The sequence below is a fragment of the Rhipicephalus microplus genome, unplaced genomic scaffold (assembly GCF_043290135.1).
Source record: "Rhipicephalus microplus isolate Deutch F79 unplaced genomic scaffold, USDA_Rmic scaffold_24, whole genome shotgun sequence".
Classification (NCBI taxonomy): Eukaryota; Metazoa; Arthropoda; class Arachnida; order Ixodida; family Ixodidae; genus Rhipicephalus; species Rhipicephalus microplus.
In genome coordinates, this window is record NW_027464597.1 from 8,176,249 (window position 1) to 8,198,580 (window position 22,332).

A 22,332-nucleotide genomic window follows, 5' to 3' on the forward strand; every position below is an offset into this window, starting at 1 on the left:
AAAGGTGTTGTGCGTGCTCCCCTCGGCGCATGGTCTGATCCGTTCGAGTGTTGGTTTCCGTCGACATGTTGTTCAGGCAAGAGACTGCGACGACGTTTGACGATCTTCAGGACAAGACTCGCTGGGAATTTTACCGCAGGTACGTGTGCTTCACTTTGGCTTTTGCTATTGATATTCCACATAACAGGCCCACGAAACGTATATGCGATCGAAGTAAGGCTCAAGGCGCAGCACTCCCGATCAGTTAGCAACGGATCAGCAAAGCGTATAACCTTTATTAAAAGCATAACGCCCGTGGTACAAGGCGTGAAATAAGGTTCCTGTTGCCAAACGGTTTAGAGCTCTGACCAGAGTGGCACTAGGAGGTTCATCTTTTGGGCAACAACCATTCGAGACCGTACATTGTCGCCCGTTGAGCGCTTATAACGTTTCATGTTGGTGGTTGTTAACGTTTGAGCTGAACGTGTCGCGTGGGCTCGTCATTGTGTATTTGTGTTGTGCTGAGAATGGTCAGGGTTTATTAGTTCAAGCTGGCGCTATGCGTTGAGTGACGTAAACACGTGTTTCTTGAGGGAAAAGTACGTGTTGCTATATCTATAGGTGTGCGCAGGCTTCTCCTTCGCGGAAGGAGGGAGGTTTGTCGCAGTGCCCCCCCCCCTTCCCCATTATACGTCTATGTATGGGGCTTACTTTGAGCCCTTCGTGCGCACGCCTATTATACTGTCCGTTGTTACATGTGCCTAAATGCCTCGACCTATATTTTCGCGTGTTACACGTGTATGCTTCGCTGGCAGTGCACTTAGTCACGGAATATTTACTGGAGCCCTGGTGAACCGGTGGAAGTGATGAGGACCCCTTGCAGTGATTGAAAGGTCATAAACACAACATGCTGCGTCCTATAGGTGCCTTTTCTTTCTCTCTGGTATAAAATAATTCAGGTTGCCAATTCTATCTTAGCAGCTTGCCAATGTGTTGAGTGGTCTGCTGCCAAATTCCACCTGTTTCTAGCTACGTTTGGCCTTGAAATGTGTGAGCATTGAAAAAATATTTCTGCGTGCATATGCCGTAGAAAACCACAACAGATTTTTTGTAGCCATTTTATGAAGAAAGGGCAACACAAGTCAACTCCGCTGCAATAAAAAAATTGCCATGCGGTGATGCATACCAAAAATAAAAAGGAGCAGTTGTTACGGTAGGTAGTGTTTGTTTGCGTTTGTTTGCCTGTTTGTTTGTATCAATAATGGGTTTCACGCAACCCCGTTGTGAAAATTTCTGGTGTAAACGCCTTGTGTTTTTTTTCGTCTCCTAAGTGATGTGTCATATTTTCTCGAGTTTCTGTGTGCGATGCTTTCAGGTAGATAATTAAAGGTGTAATATTACGTAGTGGGTGGCGTCATCTCCGACCTGACAACCCGTTTTGATCCGACCACTGCCTTGTACGAAAATGTTCTCCGACTGTAATGAGCCTTTTTTTGTGTGTGTGTTTGTGTGTGAAGCTCCTCGTCTGCACTTGCGGCTGCTGTTGTGGTGTGCACCATGGAACCACACTGAGACGTTCAGAAATGGTTCAATACTTAGATGACCAATAGGCTAATAGCAAGTGGTCGTTGCTATTTGTTTAGAGCACTGTATTTCTTTTTGAAAGACTTCGTATTCGTCCATGCAGAGCGAGTAAGTGCTGGCACCTTTCGGGGATAAAATGTATTTTCTTTTTTGCTTTACCTAGCATCCTCTTTGTTTTCTTTATCAGTAAGTTTCTGCTATAGCATCCACGTATTGCAATGTGTGGTAGCGCGATGGTTAGTGTTGTGTCGACGATGATATTTGTTTGCCCTTAAACTTGTCCATCCCGTTTCTCAACAAGATAGGCAATCCCTTCTCACCCTTTAATTCCCTTCGGTTGCGGAATCACATCTGATCACAGGCGAATACCGGTGCATAAAATGATGTTAATGCTTACCTGCCTGCGTTTCCCCCCCTCTTTTCTTTATTGAATATACTGAACGGCATAGCTGCTGAAACTCGCCGTGATTAGTCAATCGGAGAACGGAAAGGATCACCATGGATCTGCTTCGTGTCCCAGAATGCGTGCGCCGATTTTTCTGGCCTGGGGTGCATGCAGCATGGCCCGAGCTTCTCGGGCAGCCGAGTTTGCTCGCTTGCGGTAGCTGTGGCACGATGACAGTGTGGATAGCCGTGTTGCTAGAAATGGCTTCACGAATGCGCGTGGCGTGAGAAACACATGTGGGGCATTTGCGGTGGTTATCAAAGAAACACCGCGTGCGAGCACGTCAGCGCCACTACTCACTCAGCATTTTAGCAGTGCAGCGACGTTAGCGTCATTGTCGTGCTGTATTCTTGCCAACTCAAGACGTGCCTCCCACAGGCGTGTTTATGGGCGTATGTCCTCTTTCACACAGGTTCTTTCGCTCCACCTGCAGCATGGAAATTTTCACTCTCGAAGGCAGCAAGGCTGCTCACGCAACGCTCTCGTGCTGATTCTTTCGGTTCCATCAAGTATTACGGATAAATGTAAGGACAAGTGGTCATCAGCGGTGCTCGCATCTTGTCGGCAACGCGGCTGTGATTGGATATGTCGCGAGCGCGGTTAAAAGAGGTATGAGATCATAGGGAGGTTTAAAATAACGTTTGCGGGTGCTGCGGGCGTTGGTTTAGTTGCGGGCGCCATATGATTTTCAGAATAGCGTTTGCTCTTCCTGAGGAAACTTTCACCCCGACCGCAAACCCGAATGAACGGAAGCTACAGACAGCAATTCGCGGGCCTCACGGGCCACGGTCGCCACGTGCTATTTCAGATTTTTCGCGGGCGGGCCGCGAACGCGAGCGGCGGCTCGCGTTACAACGCATGTGCAGTGGGAGCTACCGCACCGCAAGGTTCCGCGGTCCGCTATTCTATACCTCCCCTATAGTAGCGACGTGGCTTCCTTAACTTCTGCGTGCGTGTGTGCATAGTCTGTGCAGTAAAGCTGGGAGATGAACCATGCGCTCGCTGGCGTTGCGGCGTGAGCACTGCTCCTTGGCAAAAGCAAAAGTGATGGGCGGATTCGATACTCGCCGCGGGATTCTGTCAATCGAACTGATGGATGAGTGAACTCGGATACAAAGTCGTTGATTCTGAGAAGGCCCGAGTTCAACTCGTGACTGTGATGGTGCCGCTGCGACTGTCAAGCGTTTGATGCGGTGAACGCTACGCGGCAGCTTCCTTGCATATAAAACATGCGACGCGCTTTTTATCCCCCTTTGTCCGTGCACGCGCTTCTCTTGAAACGCCTATACTGCCTGTCCCAGTGTTCGTGGGTGACCCGGACTGCATGTCACTGGGACTCCGGTACGCGTTCTTTGCAGTGCACGTGGGAGTGTTCCCGCGCTCTTGTGGGACGCACCCAACGCTTTCGTCAACGAGCACCGCTTGAGAGAGCTCAGCCGATGGTTACACTGCCAGTCTCCAGTCATGATAGGTTGCACTTCTGCACTCAGTGGAATGACAAACAAATGAAATAATTAAGATGCCTCTGGTTTGAAAACTCCACTCAACTTAGCCGACCGTCCCTAACGTGATGACTGGTACGTCATAACCAATAAATCGCAGCGCGCTGAGGGGTGTATTTGACGTTTTCGTACTGTTGGCTCATTCGAAGGGGGGGGGGGGGGGGGGGTATGAGCCCACAGGTACATACATAAGCGCACGACTACACCTCACTTATATGACGTGAGACGTAGCAGCGAGTAGTGGGATTTGCGCTGATTTTGTGGTAAGTTTGCCTGTTCATAATGCCGGTAGTTTCACAGCAAGATCAAATATATAAGACGGGCATAAGCAGCTTCACCTTTATATCTGCTCAAGTGGAATGTCCAAAATGTTGAGATGCGTTTTTGAGAAAACGTGCTCCTAACATTGGTCAAGTGTATTCCTCGTTATTTTCCAGGAAGGAATCAGCATCGCAAAAAAACTCTCTGAACTGCCACACACCCCTACTATCATTGCACTTGGTATGTTCAAATATGAGCTTTCGTTGCATTGCTATATATGTCTGAATGATTATGTAGCCTAACTTGCATTGAATTTGCCTCACATGTTATCACCACATCTGCTACCTTTATAGTAAGGAGGGCAGGAATGATTGTGATGTCAGAAAAGATTATAATGTGCTCCTTTTTCTGACCATGTACAAGAGTTTCTTTCCTTTGGTTAGGGTTTCTGCTGGCTGTGCTTAAGGAATGTTTTTGTCTTGTGTATTGAACAGGTACTCTTTGTTTTTATCTTTATTAACTTGTGAGTACAGCTTTTAATGTGCTCTGGTAGTGGAAAACCCTGTCAGTGATAACCACAAGCAGCCTGCACATTCATTACATCACCTTGGCTAGCCTAAGTGAGAAGATTGGTTGAAATGACTACGTAGCACATTGTCTGCTGCAAGTTGTCATCATGAGGAGAAGGTGGAGCAATTTGTGTGCACTTAACTACTGTGTAGCACCCATCTGCAGCAAACCACATGTCCAATTGACTGCTTATTTAAAGATGTCACTTTTGACACTATCTCTGCCAAAAGTTGTTTCTATGCAGCTATGCAAATGACAGCCATCTAAACTAAAAATCTGTGGTGTGCGTCTGTCACTGTAGAGCCTTTCATTGCAAGTTATCAAAAAGTAGAGGTGCTTTTCACAGAAAGCTCTAAAGTCATGCAAGAACCTACCTAAATCAGCTCTCTAAGCACTGTACAGTGTTCATCAGGGAGTAATGAAAGAGATTTTTGAATCTCTTGTGCAGCTTGCTGCGCTCACAAGAAAACAGCTTCTGCTATTACTGCAGGAAGACTTGATCACTGTTTTCCAACAAGTATAGTGTTGCAGGCTTAGATGCGGTAATGCAAGGGAATGGGCTGCATATTGTATTAGCCCTTCGTCATTTTTTCAAACGTGGTTGTCGCACAGTTACAGCTCTGACTTATTAAAATCAGTTTCATTGCTGCTGAGGGAGGGAGTCTGTATTCTGCTTAGCAGCATTTATGGAATTTAAGAGCCAGAAACCCTCACCAATCAGTTGATGTAATCAGTATAATTGGTCCTTTTTTAAGTCACACTTAAAGGGGCCTTGAAACACTTTTTCAATGTAACCATGATATGGATTCATGAAAAGATTTTATTGTTTCATGAATTCAATGCCGCGAAAACTTCAAGAGTCCTTCTTGTGCGAGTGGATTAACAAAAATTTGACGCACTTTGAAATTGCATTCTCTCTTCTCTCATCCCTACAAAAGCGCTGGAAGCTAAGCAGGGAGGTGGGAGTGGGGGGGTGGCGTGGTCAATAAAAATTCGCCACTCGCGCCTCGTGATATTGAGAACTTTTTTTTTAACCGCAGCTTCTTCAGTGGGATCGCGTGTGCATACGTGGACAAGTCACAGCCTCCCGCGGCAATCCCTGTATTGACCGAGCGCGCCATGTTCAAATCACCCATTGTCTGGTAGAAGGCCTTCTACGAGTGCTTTTTGAGCTTGCTCCATCATTTGCTGAGAAGAGAGAGCAATGTTTAGCTAAATTTGATAATTTATTGTGAATTGCATGCCATGTGCCAAGCTATATTACTTAGCTCGCGTGTTGTCAAGAATCAGCAGCGTTTTGAGACCATGTTCAAAAAGTGTTTCAGGGCCCCTTTAAGCCACCGACCCCGAACTGTACTCATCACGCGATTTTGTACCGCTGCCGAAGACACGTCACAGATGTCAATTACTTTTCTTGCAGTTTTCAGCTCTAGACAGCAGTTGTTGTCTATCAAAAACCACGTTTAGTGCCTTTCGTGCGTGTTTTATTCTCGGCAACAGTCATTTCATAGTGCTGTTTTGCAAGAAGAATGCCAGTGGCAGCATTAGTGGCAACATGACACTTGTTGCCGACAGTGACTCGGACGTTGCGTTTACCCGGCATATTGCTTCTGATGACGACAAGAGCAGCAGTGACGGTGATGTCGTGAGCAGTGCACATGTGTGGCATTGCGTGAACGCTGATAACCGACCACTTGCGCGATAAACATCTTAGCACTTTTCAGTGTGTTACCATGTATTGCATAAGGAAAATGCTTCAGGTTTCAGTATGCTGTGACCCATTACCAGGTCATTCATTGAGTGAAAGCCGCCCTCAACTGCAGTTTTTCTTTTCTTAAATTTTTGTGCGAATTCCAGAAATCAGTGTGATAATAATTTAAAAATCAGAATTGCATAGACATATTGATGTATATCGTAAAATATTAATGATTTTTGTACAATTTTTGGAAGTTAAATAGGCAGTTATATGGTTAAGTGGGAAGACCTTTTAGTGAAGTGTTTTAATTTATGTTTACTGAGAGTTAACTGTACTCAATATCACCTTGTTTTATTGTCAGGGGCCTCTATCATGTTAGTATATTGTGCAAACATTCAGTTCTCTGTTGGGAACTGTAAGCCATCTGCAGTGACACAAGTTCTATTCAGCCATATGACAAAATTGCACTTGGCTTGAAACCCAATCATATGTTGTGATCAGGTGCTTTGGATGCAGTAAATGTAGTGGGAACCTTTTTGATAAAGCAGCTATACGTTTCAGGCTGCATTGATTATATTAATAATGAAGTGATTTTAATCCATTGGCTTGTTTGCCATCTTTTCACAGGAAGCATTTTAAAGAAGGAATACTTTGTGGCCTGCCAGCAGCTTCTTTTCATCGAGGCTGTGGACTTTTCAGAGGCTACCTGTCTTTTACTTAATAGGTACTAAATTTTCAACTTAGCTTATGCAGACCCTGTCTGGACAACACTGGAATTTCTTCATAGGTGAGATGTGCTGATGATGCAATCAGAATCTGTGTCTTGATCCACCACAGTGGTCTAGTGGTTATGGGGCTATACTGCTGACCTACAGGTCGTGAGATCCAATCCCAGCCATGGAAGCTGTATTTTAAAGGAAGGCGATTATGCTGAAGGCTCATTTGCTTAGATTTAGGGGCCGACTAAAAAGGACCTCGGGTGGCTCAAATTTCTGCAGCCCTACACTAAAGTGTCTCTCACAAACATATTGAGAATTTGGGACATGTGACCCTAGAAATTGGGAAAACTGATAAGGAATCTTTGAAACCCAATATCTTGCTAAATCTAAAGATAAATCTGTCAGTACCGCATGATTATAATAGATGTTTTGTTCCAAATCACCCGATAGTACAACAACACCTATGCCTTCCATCTTTGAATAATGTTGGAAATTTTTTGTGATAAGGGGTTGTTCTGGCGTAGACATAAGGGATCAATTTTCAGTAACGATTCAGTTGTCAGTTTAGCACTAGTCCTGTTGGATGTGTTGCTTTATTGCCCTCATTCTTGTTTTTTTTTTGTGCTGCTTCAAGCAATTTATAGAAAACAACAAATGAAGGGGAATTTTTTTGAGGAGCTCATTTTTTTTGTAAGACGGAATGAAATAAATGCAACAGACACTAAGGCCAAAGAAATTTTTATGGACATTATATACAAATTTTGGTTAGTTGCCACTTGAAGAACTGCTGTTGATTACAATTCAACATTTAAATATTTTAGTTCGTTTCACATAGTTACATTACATTTCACGTAGTTTAGTACTGAGACACAGAGTGGGAAAAGCTCCTGACACCTTGCATGTCTAGTGAGTACTGAAATAATTTTCCGAATTGTTTTGTGAAAAGTTAAACCGTGTCTCTGTTATAAAAAAAAGGAGCCTCCTCAGCCGCAGATTCATTCTTGAGCCTGGATTATCTGAATCCTCAGAAGCTGGGGTTTGTATAGCTTAACAGCACCAACTAGCAGGCGTTATGCTCTAAAATGTTCGAAACATTGATTGTATAGTAAGACAAAGTTTGGCTGAATCAAGCTGCCTGTTTTTTGAGCAAACACATTGAGCAATTAGGTCGAGTGAAACTGGCACTGCCGGTATCCGTTTCGGAAGTGTCCGACATTGGAGCAGAAAGTCCAACTGATACGTCAGGTGAAAGAAAAAAGGCCTGCAAAGGTCTGAAATCGCAAGACAATTCGAAATACCACCGCAAAAATATCAACTATTCTAGTTTCTCAGGAAATGAAAGCGCAACCATGATTCTATGTATTCTGAAGTGGAAAGAGTGCTTCTCGAATAGTTGAAAAGCATTAGAAGTACAAACATTCCTGTAAATGGGTCTGTATAGACTGCAGAATCCAAAGCCCTAGACACCTGAATGGGCATGCAAGATTTAAAGTGCAGCAAGGGCTAGCTTGAACATTTCAAAAGACAGCACGATGTGTCTTAAAATTGATCATTAGTGAAGGTGCAGCCGTGGAGCACGATGTCGTGGATAGATGACGCAAGCGTCGGCTGAGCGCCCTACTTCAGCAGTACGCAGAAAGAGACATTTACAACTTGGACGAGTCCGCATTCTTTTACAAACTATTTCAAAAGCGCATGCACTCTACACAGGGCGAAACTTTATCAGGATGTAAACTAAGCAAAGAACGCATTACAGTGCTGTTGGGTGCTAACAAGATAGGGGAGGACAAACTTTCTTTGCTTATACTGGGAAAGGCAGCAAAGCCTCAGTCGACTAGCCGGCCGAAATAGACAACTTGCTTGGAGGCCCTGATGAGGAAGATGAGCCGCTAGACTAACAGCTCCGTGAAATACCAACAATGGCACAAAGGCAAAAGAGCCTCCGTCTGTTAGAAAATAGAGTGTAGGGCTCGAGCGGCGACCATGACTTCATAGTTTGCCTCAACAAACTCAAGCAGGCAATCCTCGCACCCAGCCAAAGCACCCGACAAAGATAGCTGAATGACTTTTATGTGTGTGAATAATGATATGTTTCACGTGATACCACTTCTTGGAAGTTGTCATAGCTAATTTGGCTGTACTTGCTTATCTTTTATCAGGCAGTTGCGTATATCGAATCACTGCTTATATGGAACTTTTTCGCCGTCCCGCTGACTTCGTTATTACGAAGGTTTACTGTACTTATTGCTACAGAAAAAACAGAAAGTAAAGTTTTTTTGTAAGTACTTTTAGGAGTTACATATTTATGATCTCTAAAGGACAGTCTAGCAATCATGCTTAACGTGGTCACCCTTCAGTGTCTCCCTTTTGTGGCATCCACTGAGAAGTCAATCAGCTTTTTTGTTTTGAATGATAATTTTGTTCACTCGTCCAGACATTTTAGGTGTACATGTCTTTTATTCTTCGAGGAGTTTGATTGCACTGTGGATGCATTAGAGCCGCTTTATATGTTTCATTTGTTATTGCTAGGTAGATGCAATAGTATTTTGTTTTGGCAAAGATTGCCTTCTTTCACTAGTCGACGTGTCCTAATATTTTCTGTTTGTTGTGTTTCTTTTCAGGTAAACCATAAGACATGGTGTGATCGGCAAAATAATTTCCACCTGTATAAGTTCAGAATGGCTGGATGTTCATTTGGCAAGTATAATAGTATGTATGCACACTTCCTGTCAAGGCTATGGACTGTCTCACTCTTTGTAAGAAGCATAGTGAATGCAATGAGCTCAGCTGGGAAATATCAGGATATGTTACCACAGGAGGCGTTTTATTGCTTTACTGTAATCTACGTGCTAAACTTGAAATGACACTGTTATCTGGGGCAATGCATGCCACAGGAAGATGTGCTTTTCACAGTGACATGCTACAACATTTGACCAGCTAGCAGAATCGCAATGTTTACTGACCAGTACCAGCGGCTGCTTCCACTAAACTGCTGAAGAAACGCAAGACAGAGTTCAAGCAAAGCATGCACGACCATGTTTTTTTAAAATATTGCACGCAGTCAGTTGCATTACATTACAAGTTAGTGAATCGAATACACAGTTAAGTACTGGGTAAACAAAAACAGATGTGCATATTTATTGTCCCAGCTTGAACATCTATACAGGTCAGAAAAACAAGCCTCGTTACACTTTATTTACAAATTCACACATCATAGTAGGCTTCTGCGAGTAGTGAATTTTAAGTTCAAAGTGAATAGTAATTTATCTGGAATAATTTTAAATCGAATTCGAATAGCGTATTTCACATATTATAAAAAAATGGCCATGTTCATCGTCATCCAACCAACTTGCACAATATTATTTTCAAGTGAAACAAGGCGCGTGCAAATGTCGGTCTTTTTGTTTCAAAGGAAGTGCAATTAACTTTGAATAGTGCTAGCCTAATTCGACTTTCTACAGAATGCAAGTGATAAGTAGTAAAATATGTTAGATTTTAAGATTTGTTATACTTGGAGCATATAAGCCAGCATAACAATCTTTTAAAGTTGAAAGCGAAAAATTGATTCGAGGGCAATGTCAATTTAACCTGTAAAAGTAAGGCTTTGCAGCAGTGCGAATTATTTCTGCAAAGAAGTTTTCATGGCATAGCACTTTTATACAGCAGTGAAACTACTTTTTGCAGGGGATTACCTGCGCCTATGTGTTGCACGTAATTTTGGGCACATAATTTTCAATAATTTATATTGGAATCAAAATTATTTAAAATGCATTAATGTTCATTTGAACATTTGTCGTGCTCGAGTATTCCCATAAGCCTACGATATCGCATGAACAGTGCAATATGTATATAAACCGCATGTATTCAATCCACATATGGTGAGTGGTAAAATACCTGTGAATATATTATCAATGCATAATATATCAAATTGCCTTATAGAGAATTTTTAGTTTACTTTCATCCGGGATGCACTGCAATATTGTCGATCTATATTCCAGGTGCAAACATCGGGCCTTTATTTTTACGTGGTGTCTTCTGCAAGCACTGTGCATTATTTCACTCCATGCGAGTCTGTGGTCTGATTGTGGTCTGTCAGCACGAGGGGAAGATCAGCAAGGGCTTCACCCTTGCTGGTCTTCCCCTGGGAACTCGCATGGAACAGAAACGGAGAAGGAGGAGTTTTGATATTTACTTATTAAATTCGCAAGAACTCCACCACAGCATAAAAACAACACATTCTGGCTCGCAGCATTTCCGCTAGTGAAAAGTGAGGGGGGGGGGTACCGGCAACGGCTTCTAGGGGCAATCGCCCCTACTGCTCGCCCTCTAGATCCACCACTGGTCAGTACATCCCACAAAATATAATATTGACTTGAAATGACATCAAATTAGTCAGCAACAGTGTTCGTTTTACTTTCTCGCTATCATAAAGACCTACGTATACACTGTTCTTGGAGCGGAAGGTTGCGTTCACATGTAACGTAAGGCGTTTGTAGGAAATTCCTTCATAAGAAAACAGCTGTAAAACAGTCACGGAAAGGTGCTTCTTCCGAATGAAGTACTCTGCTGTGACCGTTTCAGTCACGGAAAGGTGTCTGTTATTAAAAAAGCTGGGACGGGGTGTTTTGTGGTGGCCGTGCTAACGTTAGCATTCCGTAAGAGGACTCCTCCTTACAAAAACCGGTCTAATTGTTTCACGGAAGTGCTCGGCACCGCTATACCTTCAGCTTCCTCCGTGAAGGAGGGTCCTCATTTTTTACAGTTAAGACAAGTTTGTTAGCTAAATGTAGTTTGTAACCTTGAATAAACACAACACTACTGCCTCATTAACTGCTTGCAGGACACCTAAAATTGCGTCGTTTTGCTGCGGCAACTGCTCATGACTGTTTTTCGCGACAGAGCGTTGTAAAATGCAAAGTATGAAATTAGTGAAATGGTGGCAAACAAAATGTAGTCAAATTTTGTTTTTCTTTTTTTGCATGCCGGAGTCAAGTGTTGGAGTAACTATAGCCGTGTTGCGTTGTGCACTCTATATGTGGTTGTGTGCATATATTGAAGAAGTTTTACTCTACTCCTGTTCTTTTTATATTGTTGCCTATATGTTTATTTCTTGCGTGCAATTTATAATCATGATACCCCAGCTGTATTTCAGCGTCCCGCAGTGCAATGAACCTCTCTTTGTACCTGCGTTTATCAAACGTTGACAAAGTTGGCATGTGCTTACCAAGATTATCATTTGAACATAAAAGTTTTCCCTCCTCTAAAGATTCTCATGTTTTAATTAAATGTGTGCATAGACACACTCTGGCATCGTGTGCTTGCCGCTCTAGCGCTGCAGTTTACACGAAGCTCATTGATGCATGCAAACGACGTGTTAAAAAAAATTAAGGTATGGCCACAGACCAGCACACCAGTAGAAGGGGTCTCGGAGGCTGTATAATATTTATTCCTTGTCGCTACAAAATGGTCTTTGAGACATCCTTTTCTGTGGTCTTTAATCTCTGAGGCCGCGAAGGTTCCCGACAACTGCTTGTAGTGCTGAGACCCCAAATCAGGAGCAGGAGCCTATGGGAGTGTCCCCTTTTAACTTTATACGTTACTCTAAGGTTAAGTGTTGAAGTCAAACATACGTTGGGAGAATCAACAAGTAACATTAATCATGCATTAGCAAACGTGAATTGAAACGAATTGAGACTATACTGGGTATACTAGAAACAATGCCTGCAGAGTGAATATATGTTTCGAGGGATCCGGAAGTTTTTACCAAATGATGTTCTTTGAAGGGACCGACAACAAATTTTTTCGACCCCATTTTTTTTCGGCGCGACCGAAAGCTTACCCATCACAGTGTTTGCACCTGCAGTAGTTGTTCCCAGAAGCACTTAGTTATTTTATAAGCAGTATTTATCAGTTTGAAAGGCGCTGAACACCGACGTGCCTTTTTGTCCAGCAACTCTGTAAATTGATAGCGATGTCTGTGGCCCTTCTAGCCATAGAGTTTTTTAAATATACACTAGAGAAAACTCTGGTGCTAGTGTCTATGGAGCTGCAACGCATGGCGCTTCAGTGAGCATGGGAATCGGAATCATTTTAATTTTTACGTCACACAAAGAAGAGAATACATTGGTATATACAGAAGGAGGTCCCATAGTAAGAACTAAATTGGGACCTCCTGTACATGATAACAAAGTCAATAACACAAGTAAACTGACAATTCCTGGGCTCAATAGTAAGAATAATGATAATTATTAACTCTAATCAAGTAAGGAATAACTTTAAACAGCATTAACAAAAAGCACCGAACAAGTAATGTATCATAGTCGATGAGAGTAAGGACAGAGCGGAAGACATTTCAAAATGCAACATAGTAAAGCTCAAACTAATAAACAAAATATAAAGACCAATAAGGGAATCACAGAAGAATGAGGAAAGATGAGAAGATAGACATAAACTTACAAATGCAAACAACTAAAGCAGTGAGGAACAAGAATCCAGCAAATCAAGCAGAATATGTTAAAGTTGAGATCAGAACCTAGGAGCATTTATTGATTTTAGAGTAGACGGTAGCGAATTCCCCAAAGCAAGTGCTGAGAAATGTAGCAACTGCTTGCCGTAATTTGTGCGAATGATGGGTAAAATTAATTTATTGTTTCCAGCAAATCTAGTATTGTTAGCATCAATGATGGATACCCTTGGTATTATGGACACCGGAATATCGTTCTGCAGTGTCCTTAAAACGAAAATGGCGAGATTATATTTATTGGATTATTGTAGGAGTGCGGTAAATGATTTACGTTAACAGAATGTGATGAAAACGTTTTTACACGAATGGCCCGGTTTTGAATGGTCTGCGATCATGACAGGTGACTGCTGTATGTGTTGCCTCATGATTCAATGTTGTAGTTAAGGTGAGAATGAACGAAAGTGTAGCACCGTATAGGCCTCATCTGTCCTCCTAACCTCACTGAGCCCTACTATATCCCATTTAACACCCTCTAGCTCCTCGAATAGTACAGCTAGACTTCCCTCACTAGATAAGGTTCTAGCGTTAAACGTTGCCAAGTTCAGGTTCCAATGGCGGCCTGTCCGGATCCAGAGATTCTTAGCACCCTCTGCTGCGTTGCAGATCTGACCGCCGCCGTGGTCAGTTGCTTCGCAGCTGCTGGGGACTGAGGGCCGTGAGTTATTTGACGTAAGCATGTGGGAGGTAGTGGCCAGATACTGCACCAGGGTGGCCAATCCTTCTCTGGTGAGGGAGTGCGTTCTCGGTGGTGTTTGCCGGTGAGGCCGCACCCCAGGCCTCTTAATGCAGTTCCATCAACACGCGGATTTTTTTTTTAATCCGGTTGGGAACTGCGCGGTATCGGGAATACCTTAGTAACCTGCGCTTCGCCGATGACATTGCATTGCTGAGTAACTCGGGGGACGAATTGCAACTCATGATTACGGAGTTAGACAAGGAGAGCAGAAAGGTGGGTCTCAAAATTAATCTGCAGAAAACGAAAGTAATGTACAACAACCTCGGCAAGGAGCAGCGCTTCGAGATAGGTAATAGTGCACTTGAAGTTGTAAAAGACTATGTCTACCTAGGGCAGGTAATAACCGCAGAGCCGAACCACGAGATTGAAGTAACTAGAAGAATAAGAATGGGGTGGAGCACATTCGGCAAGCACTCTCAAATTACGACAGGTAGATTGCCACTATCCCTTAAGAGGAAGGTATATAACAGCTGTATCTTGCCGGTACTTAGCTATGGAGCAGAAACCTGGAGACTTACAAAGAGGGTTCAGCTTAAATTGAGGACGACGCAGCGAGCGATGGAAAGAAAAATGGTAGGTGTAACCTTAAGAGACAAGAAGAGAGCAGAGTGGATTAGGGAACAAACGGGGGTTAAGGATATCATAGCTGAAATCAAGAAGAAGAAATGGACATGGGCAGGGCATGTAGCGCGTAGACAGGATAACCGCTGGTCATTAAGGGTAACTGACTGGATTCCCAGAGAAGGGAAGCGGGTTACGGGGAGACAGAAGGTTAGGTGGGCAGATGAGATTAAGAAGTTTGCGGGTATAAATTGGCAGCAGCAAGCACAGGACCGGGTTAACTGGCGGAACATGGGAGAGGCCTTTGTCCTTGTGATGCAGGTTCTTTGTTGCTGATTTGTTTTTCTCCCGGGCTGAGCCTCAGAGAGTTTTGTTAATAAGGACAAAGCCGTTCGGTTTCCAAGAAACACACAAAAAGTTTAATTGAAAAGTAAAAAGACAAAGATTCCTCACAAAACAAAACACTTAATAAACAGTTGACTGGACATGACGAAACACATCTGTAAACACCCAACAAGAACGTTCAAAGTCAGTAACTAAACCTAACGTTCGAAAGGGGCTGAGTGATGGGAGTAGCGCAAGATATCTGTTCGGTCTCACCCACACGCTGAATTCCGCCGACGATGAGCAAACCGGAACGCGGTGATTCCGGCTTCAGGACGCGGGCAGGACGGGGATGAAGGAACGCTGGCTGCTGACGACACGTCGAGAGACCAGGCCGGAACGTGGTGGCTCTGGCTTTAGGAGTGTGGACCCGTCTGTGACGAGAGAACGCAGGCTGGTGGTGACGCGTCAGAGAACCAGGGTCGACCTAGTCAAGCAGCTGGGCGCACAGCTCGGGCCCGGAGCCCGACGGCTGTAGCTCGCCTGCCGGAACCAAAGTCCGCAGGCCCTGGAAAGGAGTTCAGGACCGGATGGCCACGGTCCTTTGGAGCGGGAACACGACGGCAGGAGGCCCCGGCCGGTTGAAGACCTGCAGGCTCGGGTCCTACGCCCGACGGCCCATCTTCAGCGCCCGGTCCGGTGACGACCTTCCGCTTGCCCCGTCTTCTTCGAACTCCCCTTGCTCTGGTCTGCTCAGGCTCCTGCTTCAGCTCTGGCCCACTTGTCTCGTTCTGATTGGCCTTTCAAAACTCCGTGGTGATCAGCCATTGGCCCTTGTTTTCTTTATGGTCTTGGATGCTTGCGCTCCACGCTCTCACGTGTACCGGTCCTCGGCGTCGTCGTTGTTCAGGCGACCCAGCACGTGCACTCGGTCATCCTTTAATTTCGCGCACTTTTCGAAGGCGCGCACTTTGAACGCGCACCACACATCACATACGCCCCCCTTTCATTCAAGTTTTTTTTTTTTTTTTTCTCTAAAAAAAAAAAAAACTGCCGATGAGTGCGCGTTCTGCACTACGTCACAATTAAACCACATATGTCCGCCACACAGTTCACTGCATTGCCCAAAGGTCCACATTCACTAACCTCAAAATACGCAAGAAGTGAGAAAAAGTATGGACACATCTAGCGGATTGTGAAAATCCCCAAATTAGTAGTACACCACCCCTTTTTTTTTCATATATACCCTATCATCTCAAAAACTATACATCATGTTAATGTTACATTGCATGTAACTTCTTCAAATATTTACAAGCAACACCCTTCCATGGTCCGCAAGCAAGATCCAAAAGAAACCAGCGGGAAATCGAATTTGACGCTTAAGTTATAGCGTCCCATACAAGACGTTTAACTGCTCTAACCATTTGACAAGAGTAAGGAATCGGAAGCCAGTGGAAGAATTCTCGACCGTAAGCTCGTATGAACCTAAAGCTGTGTATCACCAGGTTCCCAACCTCGAAATCACAAGCATACACGCTGGAATGTCTGTATGCCAGTCGGAGGCGTTGCCTCCAGGCGCACCAGTACAACCACGCCTGAATCATTTCATCCTTCCCACGAACGCCTTGCTTGAGCTCGTAAGCCGCTAATCGTTGAGACATCTTAACAGAAGCGACCTCTTCAACCGAAGATGCCAAAGAGCACCAGTCGGCGTCCTTCCTCGTACAATAACCTGCTGGACCATTACTGCCTTCTGGTTCACTTTCCATCCCTTCAGCTTTCTGTATTGCTTGTTCATCAATACTTTCAACCCTTCTGCCTGGGTCATCGTGATTACCCTCATTGTCACATATAGCTGACCTACATTGCAACTCTACTCTCTGTTCTTCAACAAGTGCTTTTGCATTTTGCTCCAATATTCTTCTAACAGCATCATCTACAATTTCCCGAGAACACAAGCCATCTCTCTGTATGGGCAAGTTATAATCATGGTGAAAAACCATGTCCGTAGCGTCTGTTGCTATCTCCAGTGGCCCAAAACAATAGGTAGCTGCTACATCAGAGCTTTCATTATGGCATTCGCCGGCATTACCTAGGAGACCTTTTATTGCTCCTTCAGCGGAGCTATTCAGAGGCAATCCTACCTCTGAATAAAGTGCGCTTGACCTCTCACAGGTTTCAAAATACCCTTTACTCTGAATGGAACGTTCTTGTTCCATGCTCACGAAGCATTCCTGCGCTTCAATAAGCTTATCGAGTCTCCTAGTCTTTTGACTGTTTACCTCCCCGTCATACTCTTTCAGAGTTTCTTTCTCTAGCGAAAGGTCATGACGAGGTACAGGGTCAGTCTCACGTAAATTCAAATCGCTCCCGATGTAACTGCTTTCAGAGCACACCTCATCCACTGGTTGACTACTCTGGCTCTCAGACCACGTATATTCAGCGTTTTCCCTCTCAAGCCACTGCTGCAAATCCTCATATTCTAGTTCCAACAGTCTCTTCTTTTCGCGCATCTCTATTTCGAGCAGCCTTTTCTTTTCACGCATTTCTAGCTCAAGCTGCTCCTTCTTAGCGCGTGTCTCTCGCTCGAGCTTCTCTCTCCTAGCCCGTGTTTCTCGCTCGAACTCCTCTCTCTTAGCGTGTGTTTGCAATGCAATCTGCTGCTTTTTAGCGTCACATATCGCAGCCCGTTCCTCACGCTCCCTCTCCATCCGCTCCGCGTACCATACTCTAAACTCCGCTCCCGTCAGTCCCATTTTATCCGCCAACTCAATTAACTCCCACGTGTTCGTCATCGTGTTAACCGCGTCAAAAAAAATCTACTGGAAAAACAAACGACTTTGTCCTGTCGCTGCGGACGCCAATTTGTGATGCGGGGTTCTTTGTTGCTGATTTGTTTTTCTCCCGGGCTGAGCCTCAGAGAGTTTTGTTAATAAGGACAAAGCCGTTCGGTTTCCAAGAAACACACAAAAAGTTTAATTGAAAAGTAAAAAGACAAAGATTCCTCACAAAACAAAACACTTAATAAACAGTTGACTGGACATGACGAAACACATCTGTAAACACCCAACAAGAACGTTCAAAGTCAGTAACTAAACCTAACGTTCGAAAGGGGCTGAGTGATGGGAGTAGCGCAAGATATCTGTTCGGTCTCACCCACACGCTGAATTCCGCCGACGATGAGCAAACCGGAACGCGGTGATTCCGGCTTCAGGACGCGGGCAGGACGGGGATGAAGGAACGCTGGCTGCTGACGACACGTCGAGAGACCAGGCCGGAACGTGGTGGCTCTGGCTTTAGGAGTGTGGACCCGTCTGTGACGAGAGAACGCAGGCTGGTGGTGACGCGTCAGAGAACCAGGGTCGACCTAGTCAAGCAGCTGGGCGCACAGCTCGGGCCCGGAGCCCGACGGCTGTAGCTCGCCTGCCGGAACCAAAGTCCGCAGGCCCTGGAAAGGAGTTCAGGACCGGATGGCCACGGTCCTTTGGAGCGGGAACACGACGGCAGGAGGCCCCGGCCGGTTGAAGACCTGCAGGCTCGGGTCCTACGCCCGACGGCCCATCTTCAGCGCCCGGTCCGGTGACGACCTTCCGCTTGCCCCGTCTTCTTCGAACTCCCCTTGCTCTGGTCTGCTCAGGCTCCTGCTTCAGCTCTGGCCCACTTGTCTCGTTCTGATTGGCCTTTCAAAACTCCGTGGTGATCAGCCATTGGCCCTTGTTTTCTTTATGGTCTTGGATGCTTGCGCTCCACGCTCTCACGTGTACCGGTCCTCGGCGTCGTCGTTGTTCAGGCGACCCAGCACGTGCACTCGGTCATCCTTTAATTTCGCGCACTTTTCGAAGGCGCGCACTTTGAACGCGCACCACACATCACAGTCCTGCAGTGGACGTAGTCAGGCTGATGATGATGATGATGATGATGATGATGATGATGATGATGAACAAAAGTGTAATAAATGAATAAGAGAGTAGAAAAGGAGAAATGCAATAACTCTTTGATAAAATGATGGGTAGTACAAGGATTAGTCTCGTTTTTGTACTTCCGGCTTCGTTTGTGTCCGCGTGACTTCGAACTTTCTTGTTACAAAAAAAAATCGGTAAATGTTCTGTGATTTAGGCTTACCATTTGAAATCGGGTAACGAAATTCAAGAAAGTTTGCCGTTTCCTTCAAAACAAAACTGAAACACAGTAACAACGAAGCCAAAAGAACGATTCATCATCTGCAAGTAAGAAGATTATACAAATCCTTGAACTACCCATCATTGCCATGGTCGCTGAACGATCGCAGCGCCAGAGTCTCCTTTAGTTGATATTAAGAAACACTATGCTTCTAGCGACATGTGCATGCTGTCAATGTTCTGCTTTCACAGGAGTTCCTGTAACTATGCTTAACCAGGTTTAGTCGAAGTTTTACAACTATTTTTGAAAACACCTAAAATACCTTAATACCTAAAAGCAGTTACAATGAGATGATATGGTTTTATGCAGGTTCCCTGTAACTGCATTTGTGCCGCATTGCGGGTGCCTGTGCCCCAGGTTGATGCACCTGTTTCGTGGATGGCTTGTCCCGTCGTCGTCACTTGCTCGACATACGACGAGCCAAGTCAGCGAAAGCGTCACTGCGCGTCATTTCTGAGAGAAAGTGTAGGTAAAAAAACCACGTCACTTCAAAATCTTAGCAACCTGGAAACTGCGTGTACGGTTTAATGAGCACAAAGAAAAGTTGACGCGCTGATGAGCACTGGATCACAACATCATGCGAAGGCAGCGCCACTATAATGCGTTATACTAACGCAGGCACATAAGTACATTTTTATAGAGTATTATCTTTTACTATAAAGAAGCAGACAATATTTCACTACTAACAGGAAAATTGTTAACCTCATGCAACAGTTTACGGTCATGTGACAGGGCAACTCAGATATTAGAAGCTTCGGCCACCAGGTGACGCCACAGGCTATTTTTGCGATTTAAAGGAAAAAAACAAAAATGTAATTACTTCTCGAGAAAATAAGGTTGGTTTGAGTCGCTACGAGGGACAATCTTTACATCCGCGCAGTCATCTCATTTCATGTTGTGGGCAGTGGTCGGGCCCTTTAATGTGCATCCTGATAACCCTGATAGAGGTCTGTATCAGTCTGATACAATTTCCTATCAGTTGTACCAGTGTTGTATCAACACACACACACACACACACACACACACACACACACACACACACACACACACACACACACACACACACACATATAATATATATATATTATATATGTATATATATAATATATATACATATAAATAATCGGTCATTTTACGTATGCTGTCTATCAGTTTTTTTGCTGTTGAAAACTGAAAACTTGGTGACCCTCGTATGATGCATCATCCAGAGTGCCACTGGTAGTTTTAGGATGCATACAATGCTGTTTAATACTCCATAGCGGTGTTAAGCAGTATGTGAAATCATTGCATCTCTTCTCTTTTCTTGATTTTTCCTCTTTTCTCCTCTATTTCTGGTTCTATGTTCCCCTGATCCCTCAGTTTTTATTTATTTATTATTTTATTTATTTATACAATACTGCAGGCCACAAATGGGCCCAAGCAGGAGTGGGGGTGTTACAGAGCCGTTAGAACAATTATACAATCTTTAGCGAGGTAAAAACAATTAACAGGACAATACAAAATATTTTGAAAACACTGTAAAATAATAATACAAAATTTTACAAGTCAAACATTTGATCAATAGATTTTAGCACATTGTCAGATGAAAGAATTTCATGCGGGAGGTTATTCCAGTCGGTTATAGTGCGGGGAAAAAAAGAATACTTAAAATTGTTAGTGCGCGCTGTGATAGGCGAGAACTTTGCAGAATGGTAATTCCTGGTGGGACGCGATGATAACGGAGTCAGGAAGGCCGATGTTTCGAGTCTGATATTCCCGTGTGATAATTGGAAAAGAAATTTTAGCCTATTCATTTTGCGTCGTGATTCCAAAGTAGGGATTTTATTTATCTGCATTAGTTCTGTCGGGGAGTCATAACGGCGGTATCGGTTGTAAATGAAGCGGACGACTAATCTTTGAATTTTTTCGAGATTGTCAATGTCTTTTGTAGTATGTGGATCCCAGACTATGCATGCGTATTCAAGGCATGGTCGTACTATTGTGTTATACGCAAGAAGCTTTATGTTCGCAGGCGAATTTTTCAGTTTATGTTTTAGTAAGCCTAGTTTTCGTCGTGCTGAGGCGCATACTTTAAGAATGTGGGAGGACCATGTTAGATTACTAGTAATTGTAACGCCAAGATATTTAAAGCTATCAGTTTGCGAGATAGGAAGACCATTGATTGTGTACTGATGTTCATATGGTTGCTTTTTCTTAGTAATACGCATAAATACGGTTTTCTCAGTATTTAGTTTCATGTCCCAAAGATCGCACCAAATATTTATTGCATCAAGGCTATCGTTTAGAATTTGCTGATCATTAGAAGAAATAATTGTGCTGGATAACAAACAGTCATCTGCAAATAATCGTATTTCGATGCCTATTTAACACATGATACTACATCGTTAATATAAATCAGGAAAAGTAATGGTCCCAGAACACTTCTCTGGGGGACGCCGGAGTTAACAGGAAGGAAGTCTGAATGAGAGCCATTTATATCTACAAATTGAACGCGGGAATGCAGGTAAGATTTTATCCAGTTTACGATTGTAGATGGAAGACCCAGTAAATTAAGCTTGAAAATTAACTTTGAATGGGAAATTCTGTCGAAGGCTTTACTGAAATCTATAAAAACTACGTCGGTTTGGCCTGATTTGTCAATTACAGTAGAGAACGAATGGCTACCCATATAGGGTAGCCAACCATAAGTGTTTCTGGTTAACCTTCCTGCCTTCTCCTTTTTTGTTTCCTCCTCCTCTAGATGAGCACAAGGAGGCCTAGTCATGCAAAGCAGGTTTCAGGCTGGATGATCATTTCTTGTTCTACATGTACAAATAAACAATAGGGGTACGTGACAGGTGCCAGATGCCAACAGTTTATTTTGACAGTCAATGAATCAACGTGTCTCAGGAACATTAAACTATAACTTATCACACAGCCATACAAATATATCGTGTAAAACATAACTCACACAGCAATACAAATAAAACTTATCACACAGCAATATACAAACATGACTTTCTAATTTGTAACTTATAAGGTCAGTAAACATGCCAAGACACCAAACTTCATGATTAGTGCACAATTGTGTGCTAGTGTGAAATGAGCATGCTGACACAAGAATTCTTTAAAACTGTATGAAGGTTAAAGCCCCAGTGTCTGGGTGCTGCAGTTTTTTACTTTCACAACTCAAGCCATCCCTCACTGCCCCACATGGTGCTTTGCCTTTAATGACGAGTCACTACGCCAGTGCCATTAAGCCATACTGGATGAA

General features: G+C 43.9%; 1 long non-coding RNA gene across 2 annotated transcripts; it reads left to right on the forward strand.

Annotated features, from left to right (window-relative positions):
• Positions 1 to 21,935, forward strand: LOC119185585 (uncharacterized). 2 transcript variants are annotated; one of them, XR_012889064.1, is made up of 6 exons: positions 1 to 139; positions 3,948 to 4,011; positions 6,665 to 6,824; positions 9,378 to 9,465; positions 19,389 to 19,544; positions 21,820 to 21,935. It is a non-coding gene; the product is annotated as an uncharacterized LOC119185585 (long non-coding RNA). The 2 variants fall into 2 exon arrangements; XR_012889063.1 differs by lacking the exons at positions 19,389 to 19,544; positions 21,820 to 21,935 and having other exon boundaries at positions 9,378 to 10,321.
• Positions 21,936 to 22,332: the final 397 nt, after the last annotated feature.